At 43.0% G+C, this 13,821-nt stretch overlaps 1 protein-coding gene and 1 long non-coding RNA gene across 3 annotated transcripts in view; one reads left to right on the forward strand and one right to left on the reverse strand.

The window, feature by feature from the left end:
- The window catches only part of GRM7 (glutamate metabotropic receptor 7), a 425,704-nt gene that overhangs the window by 90,617 nt on the left and 321,266 nt on the right, over window positions 1-13,821 (reverse strand). The window lies entirely within an intron of this gene.
- The window catches only part of LOC310838150, a 719,862-nt gene that overhangs the window by 73,661 nt on the left and 632,380 nt on the right, over window positions 1-13,821 (forward strand). The window lies entirely within an intron of this gene.

The following is a 13,821-nucleotide window of genomic DNA, read 5'->3' on the forward strand; positions in this document are numbered from 1 at the left end:
TCATAGAGATTTCTTAAAATTGGAAATAGTTTAATGAACACTGAAGTCTGAATTTGATTTAGGCATCTGCAATCTGCAAAAGCTGTGTCCAAAGTTTAAGCTAAAGGGGTTTTCACACACCAATGCAGTGAATGGCCATGCTCTCCAGTGCTAATGTGCCCCTTCAATCGAAGTCCAGAGGCAGTGTAAGGGAGAAACAGCTGTAAAGTTTAGAATAAAGGGGTCTCCATCCCTTTAGTTTAAATTAAAGAGACATTTGCAGCTTCCGCAGGACATGGTGAACACACCCACCCCACTGGCAGGCAGAAGGCCTAGCCAATGCAAGTGATTCCTTCACACATGTTTCAACACACAAAAGTTCACATGAACCCCTCTTTAGTGCAACATAGATCTGCCACATGACCCATCTAATAAAAAGTAACCTGGTCTGGGGCTTTTGGATACATGCAGCCGGTGAAAAAAATGTAATTTCATATTCAGAAACATTTCTCTATTAGCAGTCACTATTTGAAACTAACCAATATAATGGAGTACAGATACAAGATGCCAAAACTGAAATAGAAATCCATGGAAAATTATGGATGCTCTTTTCCTTTCCTCTCCTTTTCTTTTTGTCTAGCAAGAATGCCCTTCATCATACCTCTAAATTAGTAGCCTCCAAAAGCTAATCGTTTTGTTGCTTCTGGCAAGAAACTTAATTATGGAAAAACTACCCATTACAGACGGATGCGGGTGGCTCTGTGGTCTAAACCACAGAGCCTAGGGCTTGCCGATCAGAAGGTCAGTGGTTCAAATCCACTCAACGGGGTGAGCTCCCGTTGTTCGGTCCCAGCTCCTGCCCATCTAGCAGTTTGAAAGCACGTCAAAGTGCAAGTAGATAAATAGGTACCGCTCTGGCGGGAAGGTAAACGCCGTTTCTGTGCACTGCTCTGGTTTGCCAGAAGCGGCTTAGTCATGCTGGCTACAGGACCTGGAAAGCTGTCTGTAGACAAATGCCGGCTCCCTCGGCCTATAGAGCGAGATGAGCGCGCAACCCCAGAGTCGTCCACGACTGGACCTAACGGTCAGGGGTACCTTTACCTTAACCTGTTACAGAAGCCATTGACAAAACCAGCAAAGTGAAATTGGGAAATCAAATGGATGTCACAGACTTTTAACAAATAAAAATAAATAATGTGTACCTGGTGTGTGGTTGTGGTTGTATGTGTGTATGTTGTGTGTGTGTGTGTGTGTGTGTGTGTGTTAATATATGAGAAAGCCTGGTAATTCCTCAGTAACAGAGCATATGTTTTGTGGGTTCAAGATTGCAGGGTCACTGAAGTTGAAAAAGCTATCTCAAGTTCAGGTAGCAGTGCTAGGAAAGGAAGACTTATTTAGACCCATTAGAGTTCCTGTCAGTTAGAGTTAGCAATACTTGCTAGATAGACCTGCTGGTAGAAATTCAGGGCAGTTTCAGCCAAAACACACTTCTCTATTTCCAGAGTGGTTTCTCGCTCTGTGGTCCCTCAAGCGCTATTTATTGAGGCCGCTACACATTTTGAATGATAGAGATTGATGACACACCAAAAAAAGAGAAAAAATGCAGAAAGAAAAACCCTTCTTAATTCCTTCAGAACTAACATTTGTTTGAACATGCCGCCTCAGGAAGAAAAGTTTGTTCACATGGGGATTTCTGCTTACCACTTTATATTACTATATATTGCTGGGAAATGATGGACACAAACACAAACTGGTTTCTCTTTTCCATGTAAATCCCCAATCTATTTATCCGATAAGAAAACAAGTTACTCATTGTAGGTAAAATCCCCACATGAGCTGTACTTGTAGGAGAATAAGGACTGGTGACCTGTGGAGCATGTGTCCCAAAGCATGCTCCACAAGGCGTTCAAGTCCATTTTGGAACTGGCTCAAAGGGGCAGGGGGTTGAACACGAAATGGGTTAGATCAATTTGAGTAGAGGACTTGCATTTTTGACCCACACCCTTTTCAAATACTCATCACATCACATTTCTGTTGGAGAGAGAGGAACCAAATTTTAGATGCCATTCTCTCATAGATCCATGTTTGACAGAGCATCAAATAATCTGGTCCAGTCTAATATAAATCTGGACTGGAGGTGACAATCACCTCATCACCAGAGCATCACCATATGTTTTGCACAAACCACCAGTGACAGGAGAATGAAAGGTATCCGTTTCCTGCAAAATATACCACAGTGCAGCCTGAATACAGTCCTGAATACAGTTATATATTCTGGAACTGTGGGGCTTCAATGGATTGTACAAACTATGACTTGGATGTGCACCCTTTAGGCCATTTGCTCAAGCCTACGAGCCTAACTAGACAAAATCTGGACCATGGATCAAAATTAATTCAGCTACTCAGATTCATTCTTGACAAAATATTGGTCAGTCCACCTACTGCTATTTCTCTGTGTAGCTCTTATGCTGTCCATGGAACCCTAGAGCAGTTGGCTGATGGCTCCATGGAAAACATCAACCCCCCTCATTATTGCAGGATCTTTAATGGGAGTAGTGAGCAGAGAAAGAGAGAAGGGCATTTGAATCTTGTACATTATCTATTATCATACTGGAGGATTTACATGAGAAAGCTTGAAACAGAAATGGCCTGCAAGTACACAACCTCTTTATTTTACGTACCGGAGAAAACTGAAGGCGGAAAAATCTGAATAAATTAATTGGTCAAGAAGGTGACACAATAAATGAAACTGCTAACAGCATCTGCTGACCCTTCCAATGTGCAAGCAGATGATCTACATGAAAATAAAATATTTGCAAAGCTTGTTTATCTTCCACTTACCTGCACTCACAGTCATGCTTCCTTTACATTGTTGAAGACTGCAAACAAGGTTTTAGCCATTATTGAGGGGGTTGCAGTCATTTCTGGACACTAAGGGAGTATCTGTATCTTTCCCAGACAAAAACTGCTCATTTCACCTTTAAAATGAAATGGCTTTTATTCCCACTTGTCGACCTCGATGGGATCATGCACAGCTCAAAAGACTCCTTCGGAAGAATAACAGGAATCAGGTCTAGCTCACGCAAGCTTTGCTGGTATCCATCTAATATTTTGGGGAGTGCAGCTGTGGCTGTCTCGCTTTTTCTTACAAGGCTGATGCCATTATGCAACAGAATGCAATATTAGTGTTTCAGGATGTCAGGCCTAGATATGTTTTCACCTAGCGACACAGAATAAAAGCTAGAAAAAAGCCAGGCATGGCTAAAGGAGGAGGAAGGAAATTTGAGAAAATAAGTGTTATGATAGCCACGAATTCTCTTGCTTACTTTGATTGAAACCCAAAGGGTCTGTGTGCAAACCACACACAGTGGGAGTCTTCCAGCCTGCCTTTCCAATATAGCACCTTGTGTCACATTAAGAGATTCTGGCGCTCCAGGGGGCTTCTGGAGCATATCCATTGTGGCAGGAGGGGCAGCAGCTAAAAAAGAAAATTCACAAACACAGATGCTGTTTCTTTGCTCACAATGTGGAGACAGTTCAATCCTAACTCTTATCAGGATTTTAGATACTGCCTCTCCCAACTCTACCTCATCCACAAAAGCAGGAGAAGCAGAGGGATTATATTACTATTACAGTTTGTGCCCATGTATTTATGAGAGAGAGAGGGAGGGATATAATAATAATAATAATAATAATAATAATAATAATAATTTATTATTTATACCACACCCACTCTGGGCGGCTTTCAACAGAATATTAAAAGACAATAGTCTATTAAACACTAAAAGCTTCTCTAAACAGGAGTGCCTTCAGATGTCTTCTAAAAGTCTGGTAGTTGTTTTTCTCTTTGACATCTGGTGGGAGGGCGTTCCACAGGGCGGGCACCACTACCGAGAAGGCCCTCTGCCTGGTTCCCTGTAACTTGGCTTCTCGCAGTGAGGGAACTGCCAGAAGGCCCTCAGCGCTGGACCTCAGTGTCCGGTAGAACGATGGGGGTGGAGATGCTCCTTCAGGTATACTGGACCGAGACTGTGACCGATTGCATGTTTGAATATGTCCTCACTTAAAAACAGCAACAACATACTTGTGTGTAGAAAACTAGCTTGTCAGGGAGACAGCTAAGTCTGAGCCTTTTCCCCCAGGACATGGTAGTTTTCCTATAACAAAATCAACAATCAATCACAAAAAATCGATCTTCGTTCTGAAGTGTGGCTTTTCATGCTCCTGAGGTATGGCTTCTGATGACAGCAGCCATGTGGGAGCACCTGCCTTGCAGTTTCAAAATGTGCATAAAGACTGGAAGCATGGCCAGGACCGATGGCAAGGGCTCTTTCCCACTCAGTTGTTCTCCTCCCAGATTGGTAATCCAGCAGGAAAGAAAAGTCAAGCCATGAGTGCCACCCATAAAATTGCAATACAATATTCATAAGGGACGCGGGTGGCGCTGTGGTCTAAACCACTGAGCCTAGGGTTTACCAATCAGAAGTTCGGCGGTTCGAATCCCTGGGACGGGGTGTGCTCTCTTCCTCAGTTCCTGTTCCTGCCCACCTAGCAGTTTGAAAGCACGTCAAAGTGCAAGTAGATAAATAGGTACCGCTCCGGTGGGAAGGTAAACGCCATTTCTGTGCGCTGCTCTGGTTTCACCAGAAGCAGCTTAGTCATGCTGGCCACATGACCCGGAAGCTTTCTGCGGACAAACGCCGGCTCCCTCGGCCTATAGAGCGAGATGAGAGCACAACCCCAGAGTCATCCACGACTGGACCTAACGGTCAGGGGTACCTTTACCTTATTCATAGCATAAAATGAGGTGGGGTCAGATCAGAGCATGGAGAAGAAATTACCTTGCAGCAAAAGTTGTCGAAAGGGAGTGGGATTGTGGTGAACCATAGGAGATCCAAGGACTCCTGCAGGTGCAAGGAATACAAGTTGCCTGGTGACAATTACCAATCAAGTGTGAACAAAGGGCATGATACTGGATGTGTCTGCGGTCAAGGACTAGCTTTCTGGAACAGACCAAGAAAAAGCCACCTCTCCAAATACTCCATCTCTCATAACAGCTTCTGTAAACGTGCTTCCCTTGCCAAAATGAGTTTTTCTGCAGTATCTCTCCTGTTTTATCCTGAACAATTCCATGCAATGTTTAAAAATCAGTACAGAAATAATCATGTGAGTGTTAATTAACACACCATGCTTGAAAATAACATTTTCCCCCCTTCTGTAGCCACAGTTGTCCCCTGCAGCTAGTTAATAACAGCTACACTACAATTGCCATGGATAGATTAGGAGGGTAAGAGTTGAGGATTGTTCTCAGGTTTGTTGTTATCTTGCATATTCCATCCCAACTCCAGTTACTAAGTCAGTAGTTCAAATAGTTTTTTTGAATATTTAGCCTCATAGATAGGAGTATTTGCATGATTTAGCTCCCCAGGCTTATCCATTTAAGTCTTGTAATTAGTTTCTAAATCCTAGGCTTCAAAATGATAATAGTTTGAAGCTAGGAATATGTCAATAATATGCAGTTGATACAAACTACAATATACAAATTAAAATATGTGAAATTACCTAAGAAGGGGGAAAAAAAAGAATTAGTTTCCCATTTAAAGACTGAAATTGTAAGTTTTTGATCTGCAGTGACTAAGAACCCATTGTACAATTGTGCAGCTAATAATTACGGAAAGGAAGATCTTCCCCAAGCCAGGACAGCCCTGGTTGCCTAGCAAACTTGCTATCTGGTCTGGTGCTGCTATTTAATACCAGCTTGATACATAATAAAACATCTATGTATTATCTAGGACAGAGGTAGTCAGCACAGTAACCCTCCAGATGTTGCTGGACTACAATTCCCAGCATCCCTAGCCATTGGCAATACTGGTTGGGGCTGATGAGAGTTGGAGTCACCATCATGTTGGGCTTAACCCTATCTTGGGCTTAATCCTAAATGAGAAGGCTCATCTGTCTTGCACTGCTGAGCCCTGCATGGATGAGTTGTTCCATCGGGACAGACAAATTAAGGAACCTCCCAGTGCAATAACCCCTCCCCCCATGACAGCTTCCCTGCCTGAGCCTTCAGAAGGGTTTGGATTGACAGTTGTGAATCCAATCCATTGGTTATGGGGAAAATCCACAGGCTACCTTGTTGGGGGTTTTATGGCCATCATGACAGCCATGGATGCAGCACACCCAGCGGATCACACGCTAGACTTATTTTTCTTGGCATATCTGAGGGTGAACAACTTGTCAATTGTAGATGTCAACTTTTCAGTGTATTACTGTATTGTGGTTGGAGGCTTTCAAATGTGCAGACATCATCTGTGGACATCATCCACAGAAAAGAACCTGGCCAATGGTATACCAGACATTGTTCAGATTGAACAGTGGCTGGTTTAAAAACAAAAGTTTATGAAAGATAGCCTCACAGAAGTTTTCCCAATTACTACACCAGGTTTTTTTACTCCTTTGCCATGCTTACATTCCCTTTTGTGCACAATCTTTAGTTCCCTTTTGTCATCCTCCAGCCACGATGCATCTGCTAACTTAAACCTCTACTATTATTCTGCTCCAAACCAGCTTTGTGGGAGCATGAAGGCTGCAGAAGAGAGGCATGACATGGTAGATTTGGACCATTTGAAACTGACTCTATAATTCTGTCATGGCTGATTAAATGGGAGTGGGCAGACCGTGTCAATATGCCTGATGTGTATTAATAAATAGTAAACAGCAGTGATTAGTAAATGTTACTACAGCTGACCTTTCAAAGAATACAGACCTGCTCCAATGGCTTCATCCAGTGACTTTGTGTATATTTCTCTCAACTGGTTTGGATGTGTTTGTCATAAAATTACATACATGAGAAGTATGTTGCAAAGGCTTCCCAATAAGTTATATGATCTCTTTATATACACGTTTAACTTTATTTTGTGGCTTTATCTTGTTGTAAGAAAGAAACCTGGCTGTTTAGAATAGCTACATTCCCAAGGTGAGGAGGATGACACTTTAAAGAAGTGCTTCTTGAATCACAGAAAGTAAGCGTAATATCTGAACTAATCACGACTGGTTCCTGTTGGAACATTTCTGGGTTGAGATAAAAGGGCTTCTAGAACTCCTTTAGGCACCACTGCTATATTCCAAAAGGAGTATTGATTATACCATTAAAAACCTGATCATGAATTCTGCAGCTGACTGCTGGATTTTCTCTCTTTGCAGTTTGTCTACTCTGAATGCGATTCCAAAAGAACATTTTATCTCTCTTGATTTCTTAAGCAACTTTAATGCTGCCGCTAGATTTTAAGTCTGCTCATCATTCCTTCCTAAATGGAGGAACCAATTTTTTACAATGAGTCTTACATACTTCTTCTGCATTGCAGAACATACTGGAAGGTAGGTTTCCACCCTGCTTCTTGCTTGTCACTATGGAGAATATTGCTTATGAATATGAGAACACCCTTAATATTACTATGAAGTGTGTGACGATGATGGGGAGTGTTGTAATTCCAGGATTTGTTTCTACTCTTTAATATACAGATAAAAAACTGGGTTATTTCCAAGTAATGAATATGAGTTTCTTCATACTAAAATGCTATTTCACTTATTTCATATATTTATATATTACTTAATACCAAGATATTTTCTAGGCAGTTGCAAAAAGAACGTATGGTAAACAGTAAACTACATCAAAGGTCTGTATAGTTAAAGCTATGGTTTTCCCAGTAGTGATGTATGGAAGTGAGAGCTGGACCATAAAGAAGGTTGATCGCCGAAGAATTGATGCTTTTGAATTATGGTGCAGGAGGAGACCCTTGAGAGTCCCATGGACTGCAAGAAGATCAAACCTATCCATTCTTGAGGAAATCAGCCCTGAGTGCTCACTGGAAGGACAGATTGTGAAGCTGAGGCTCCAATACTTTGGCCATCTCATGAGAAGAGAAGACTCCCTGGAAAAGACCCTGATGTTGGGAAAGATGGAGGGCACAAGGAGAAGGGGACGACAGAGGATGAGATGGTTGGACAGTGTTCTTGAAGCTACCAGCATGAGTTTGACCAAACTGCGGGAGGAAGTGGAAGACAGGAGTGCCTAGCGTGCTCTGGTCCATGGGGTCATGAAGAGTCGGACACGACTAAACAACTAAACAACAACTAAACTACTAATTTCTTGGAGGCCACCAAGAGTGGCTGGGGCAGCCCGGTCAGATGTGTGGCACAACAACAACAACGTGGCTGTATGGTGAACACTGGTCTCATCCAAGGCGCGGCCTGGTGCATGGTATATTATGAGAACAAAGCTTTGTTGTTGTTTCAGCCAGCATTAAACTGAAAAGCTGCTATATGGTAACCATATAGAGATGCACCTGTCCTGGATTTTGACTAGGTGAGAGTGATGGTCATGTTGTGCATGGCAGCAGACTCTTTCCAAATGGTTTTTGCTGCTGCAGTATAATTTTAAGTAGCCACCACATGGCCCCTGAGCACTTGTTTTCCACCCTTTGTCAGTCCACCGCAGGGCCCCTAGGATTTATTTGCTGATGGATGTCTTCCTGGCACAGTAAACAATGCCATTCCCTCCAAGCCAGTAAAACTGCTGTGTGCTCTTCATAGGCTCAGTTTAGGCACTACATAAAAACTCTGCTTCCAAACACACACACACACACTCTCTCTCTCTATCTTACTATATATATATATATATATATGCAGGTTTTGGTGTCTTCGGGTGTCTTCCCGTGTAAAAGTTGGGGTGTCTAGGCGACGTTTCGACGAGGTCTCACTCGTCATCTTCAGGCTGGTGCTTTCGGCTTCTTGTTACTGGAACAGAGCGGGATCTCAATGTTTGAGTTCCTATAAATACTGTAGAGGGGGTGTGGTGTCTAGCCTCCAATGTTCTGGGCAGAGAGGAAGTTCCCAGGCTAGTGTGCCTTTTCTTCTTTTGTTCCTTAATTACTTGAGAGATACCTTGAGTGATTTCTTGAGTGATATCCTGAGTACCACTTAGGTGGGTCATTAGGTGTGGATTAGTTGCTAAAGTCTTTGTGTCTTGACCTCTTGAACTTTGTGAAGAGTTTTCCTGAGAAGATGGCTGTATTGCACTTAGTTGTGCTTTGGCTTGGCTTCGTGTATAGGGGCGAGCTGTGGTTTTGTGGCTTGTGTCAGCCAGATCTGTGTAGGGATTGCAGGGGGGTGCAGCATCCGGAGGTGCCACCATGGATTGGCTACTGGATGGTGTCAGTAATTCATCTGTGGAGAGGGTCTGGGTTTGGGTCTGGTGTGGTTGATTGGTGTTGGCGTTCTGTGTGCCTCTGGATCTGGTGTCAGTTTTTGTGGGGAGGGCTAATTTCCAGATGTCTGGCAAGCGGGATGTGTCGTCACGCTTGTTCATGTTGTGAGGGTGTTTCTCTATCTCGATGGCTTCCATGATTATTCTCTTGTGGTGATGTTCCGTGTTAAAGAGCAATTTGGAATCTGCAAAATTAATTTCGTGTCCTGTTTCTTTCATGTGTTGGAAAAGAGAGGAAGTTTTTTCTTCTTTTTTGACGGCATTCTTGTGTTCTGCGATACGTGCATTTATTCGTCTGTTTGTTTGTCCAATGTACGTGGCTGGGCAGACTTTGCAGGGTATTTCATAGATCCCTTGGTTTTCCAACTGGATTTTATCCTTGGGGTTTCTGAGGATATTGGCTATTTTTTGGTTGGTGCAAAAGGCTGTTTTGATATTGTGTTTATGGAGGATTTTGCTAATTTTATCTGTAGTGCCCTTGATATAAGGAAGGAGGGCCATGCCATTGTTTTCTTCTGTGTCTTGGTTTTTGGGGGGTGTTTCCTTTTGGATTAGCTTCGTAATCCTGTTTTGCTGGTATCCATTGGCAATTAACACATTTGAGAGATTCTGTAACTCAGTTGTCAAGTGGTCTTTGTCAGCCAGGCGTTTGGTTCTGGAGATGAGAGTCTTGGCTACGGAGTTTATTTGTGCAGGGTGGTGGTGTGATTGTGCATGTAAGTAGCGGTTGGTGTGTGTTTTTTTCTGGTAGATAGATACACGAAGCCAAGCCAAAGCACAACTAAGTGCAATACAGCCATCTTCTCAGGAAAACTCTTCACAAAGTTCAAGAGGTCAAGACACAAAGACTTTAGCAACTAATCCACACCTAATGACCCACCTAAGTGGTACTCAGGATATCACTCAAGAAATCACTCAAGGTATCTCTCAAGTAATTAAGGAACAAAAGAAGAAAAGGCACACTAGCCTGGGAACTTCCTCTCTGCCCAGAACATTGGAGGCTAGACACCACACCCCCTCTACAGTATTTATAGGAACTCAAACATTGAGATCCCGCTCTGTTCCAGTAACAAGAAGCCGAAAGCACCAGCCTGAAGATGACGAGTGAGACCTCGTCGAAACGTCGCCTAGACACCCCAACTTTTACACGGGAAGACACCCGAGGACACCAAAACCTGCATTCCTGTACCCGTGAAAATCTACGAAAGCAAATATCTTACCTCTACGGGGAGGAAACCTTCCAGCTGACAAGAACCTACGAGAAACTAGAAGTCCGAAGAGCCACCATCTTATGTGATCTCTTGTTCCTACGCAACTGCCGAGACAACAAATTAATTCCCACATGCTTCCAACTTAAATTCCATTCTAAAACCCCAGCCACCGAAAGGATCCTGAAACGAACTGAACTATCCCTAATCAGAAACGAACTACACAAGAAAAGATACCTACTAGACCAAACCAACAAAGATCTACTCACTCTTCACCTCAAACTCTGTAACAAAATCCACCCTGCACTCTGGGACAAATGCAAACAACTAGCCGTCTGGAGAGCTGAAACGGAGACCTCACATAAGACAGACACACACACCAACAAACTCCACAAACTAGAGAAACGCCAGAAGCCCGGCCACCCTCCACAGCAACCCATGAAACAAACAGTACATAACATATCAGACAGGATCCTCACCACAACTGAAACCAAAGTACTCTCCAAAGGTTTCAACTTTGCAGTCGCCCCGAGACGCATCCCCACGGAAAACATCATATGCGGAGTCGAAGCTAGCCTAACCAAATTCAACCCAGATGAAGCCAATAAAATCAGACTTGAAGTCACCAACATCCTCTGCTCCAGCAAACCACCCAGAAGCAATTTACACAAAGAAGAACAGAAAGCACTCACCAACCTGAGGAAAGACAACAACATAATCATTCTCCCAGCAGACAAAGGTAATGCCACAGTGGTGATGAACACATCGGACTACCAAGCAAAACTATCAAAGCTACTCCAAGATCCTGCCTACAAACCTATAAAAACAGATCCCACCACCTATCTGGAAAAAACCACCAAATCCAAAATAAAAGCCTCTCCTATCAGTGAAGAAATCCAGCTAAGAATCATCCCCAGAGAAAAATCATCCAGATGCCCCAAACTCTACGGCCTCCCCAAGATACACAAAGAAGGAACACCACTCAGACCAATAGTCAGCTCCATAGGCTCACCTCTACAAAATCTCGCTAAATTTCTCGCCAAGCAACTTCAGCCCTATGCAGAATCCATCTCTTCACACGTACCAAACTCCTTCCAGTTCATAGAAACAATAAAGAAGCAAAACCTACATCCTAATGACCTACTTGTGAGCTTCGATGTTGTATCTCTCTTCACACAAGTGCCCATTAATGAAGCCTTGACAGCTATTCAAAACAAATACAATCCCCCCGAATACATCTTGGACCTGACCAACCACTGCCTAACCAACACGTACTTCATCCACAATGGACAAAGATACAAACAGATAGAAGGAGCACCTATGGGATCACCCCTCTCACCGGTCATCGCAAACCTGTACATGGAACACTTTGAAACCAATGCTTTAGACAAGTCAGAACACAAACCCAAACTTTGGCTCAGATATGTTGACGACACCTTTGTAATTTGGCCACACGGGAAGGAAAAACTGGATAGCTTCCTCACACATCTCAACAACTTACACCCCAAAATACAATTCACTATGGAAATAGAAGCCAACAACCAACTTCCCTTCCTTGACGTCCTAATCTACAAAAAACCTGATGGCTCCCTAGGACACACTATCTACCAGAAAAAAACACACACCAACCGCTACTTACATGCACAATCACACCACCACCCTGCACAAATAAACTCCGTAGCCAAGACTCTCATCTCCAGAACCAAACGCCTGGCTGACAAAGACCACTTGACAACTGAGTTACAGAATCTCTCAAATGTGTTAATTGCCAATGGATACCAGCAAAACAGGATTACGAAGCTAATCCAAAAGGAAACACCCCCCAAAAACCAAGACACAGAAGAAAACAATGGCATGGCCCTCCTTCCTTATATCAAGGGCACTACAGATAAAATTAGCAAAATCCTCCATAAACACAATATCAAAACAGCCTTTTGCACCAACCAAAAAATAGCCAATATCCTCAGAAACCCCAAGGATAAAATCCAGTTGGAAAACCAAGGGATCTATGAAATACCCTGCAAAGTCTGCCCAGCCACGTACATTGGACAAACAAACAGACGAATAAATGCACGTATCGCAGAACACAAGAATGCCGTCAAAAAAGAAGAAAAAACTTCCTCTCTTTTCCAACACATGAAAGAAACAGGACACGAAATTAATTTTGCAGATTCCAAATTGCTCTTTAACACGGAACATCACCACAAGAGAATAATCATGGAAGCCATCGAGATAGAGAAACACCCTCACAACATGAACAAGCGTGACGACACATCCCGCTTGCCAGACATCTGGAAATTAGCCCTCCCCACAAAAACTGACACCAGATCCAGAGGCACACAGAACGCCAACACCAATCAACCACACCAGACCCAAACCCAGACCCTCTCCACAGATGAATTACTGACACCATCCAGTAGCCAATCCATGGTGGCACCTCCGGATGCTGCACCCCCCTGCAATCCCTACACAGATCTGGCTGACACAAGCCACAAAACCACAGCTCGCCCCTATACACGAAGCCAAGCCAAAGCACAACTAAGTGCAATACAGCCATCTTCTCAGGAAAACTCTTCACAAAGTTCAAGAGGTCAAGACACAAAGACTTTAGCAACTAATCCACACCTAATGACCCACCTAAGTGGTACTCAGGATATCACTCAAGAAATCACTCAAGGTATCTCTCAAGTAATTAAGGAACAAAAGAAGAAAAGGCACACTAGCCTGGGAACTTCCTCTCTGCCCAGAACATTGGAGGCTAGACACCACACCCCCTCTACAGTATTTATAGGAACTCAAACATTGAGATCCCGCTCTGTTCCAGTAACAAGAAGCCGAAAGCACCAGCCTGAAGATGACGAGTGAGACCTCGTCGAAACGTCGCCTAGACACCCCAACTTTTACACGGGAAGACACCCGAGGACACCAAAACCTGCATTCCTGTACCCGTGAAAATCTACGAAAGCATATATATATATATATATATATATATATATACACACATACATATTATATATGCACACACAAGCATAATTTCCTTCCCCCAAAATGATTAGATCTCTGCATGTTCCCTATATTTGGTCTTCTTCTTTGTTTTCTTCCTGTGCTTATTGGAGAGGAAATTCTCCAGTGTTTATAGTGAGTATAGTATTCTGCACTGCTGGTTAAATAGAAGTTTTTATTAACAAAAGAGGTAAGTTTCCCTTAATTCAAACACTGCAGAATTTGCAAGCATTCCCCTACAAGTCTAAAATACTGGTGTGTAGTAGGAGGCATTGGGAGTCTATTTAGGAGCTATATTTGATATTATCTTCTCGATTGTTGACAAAATCAGTCTTTGCATTTTGTAACATATTTAAATTAGGATGT

The sequence above is a fragment of the Podarcis gaigeae genome, assembly GCF_964106915.1.
Source record: "Podarcis gaigeae genome assembly, chromosome: 2".
Taxonomy (NCBI): Eukaryota; Metazoa; Chordata; class Lepidosauria; order Squamata; family Lacertidae; genus Podarcis; species Podarcis gaigeae.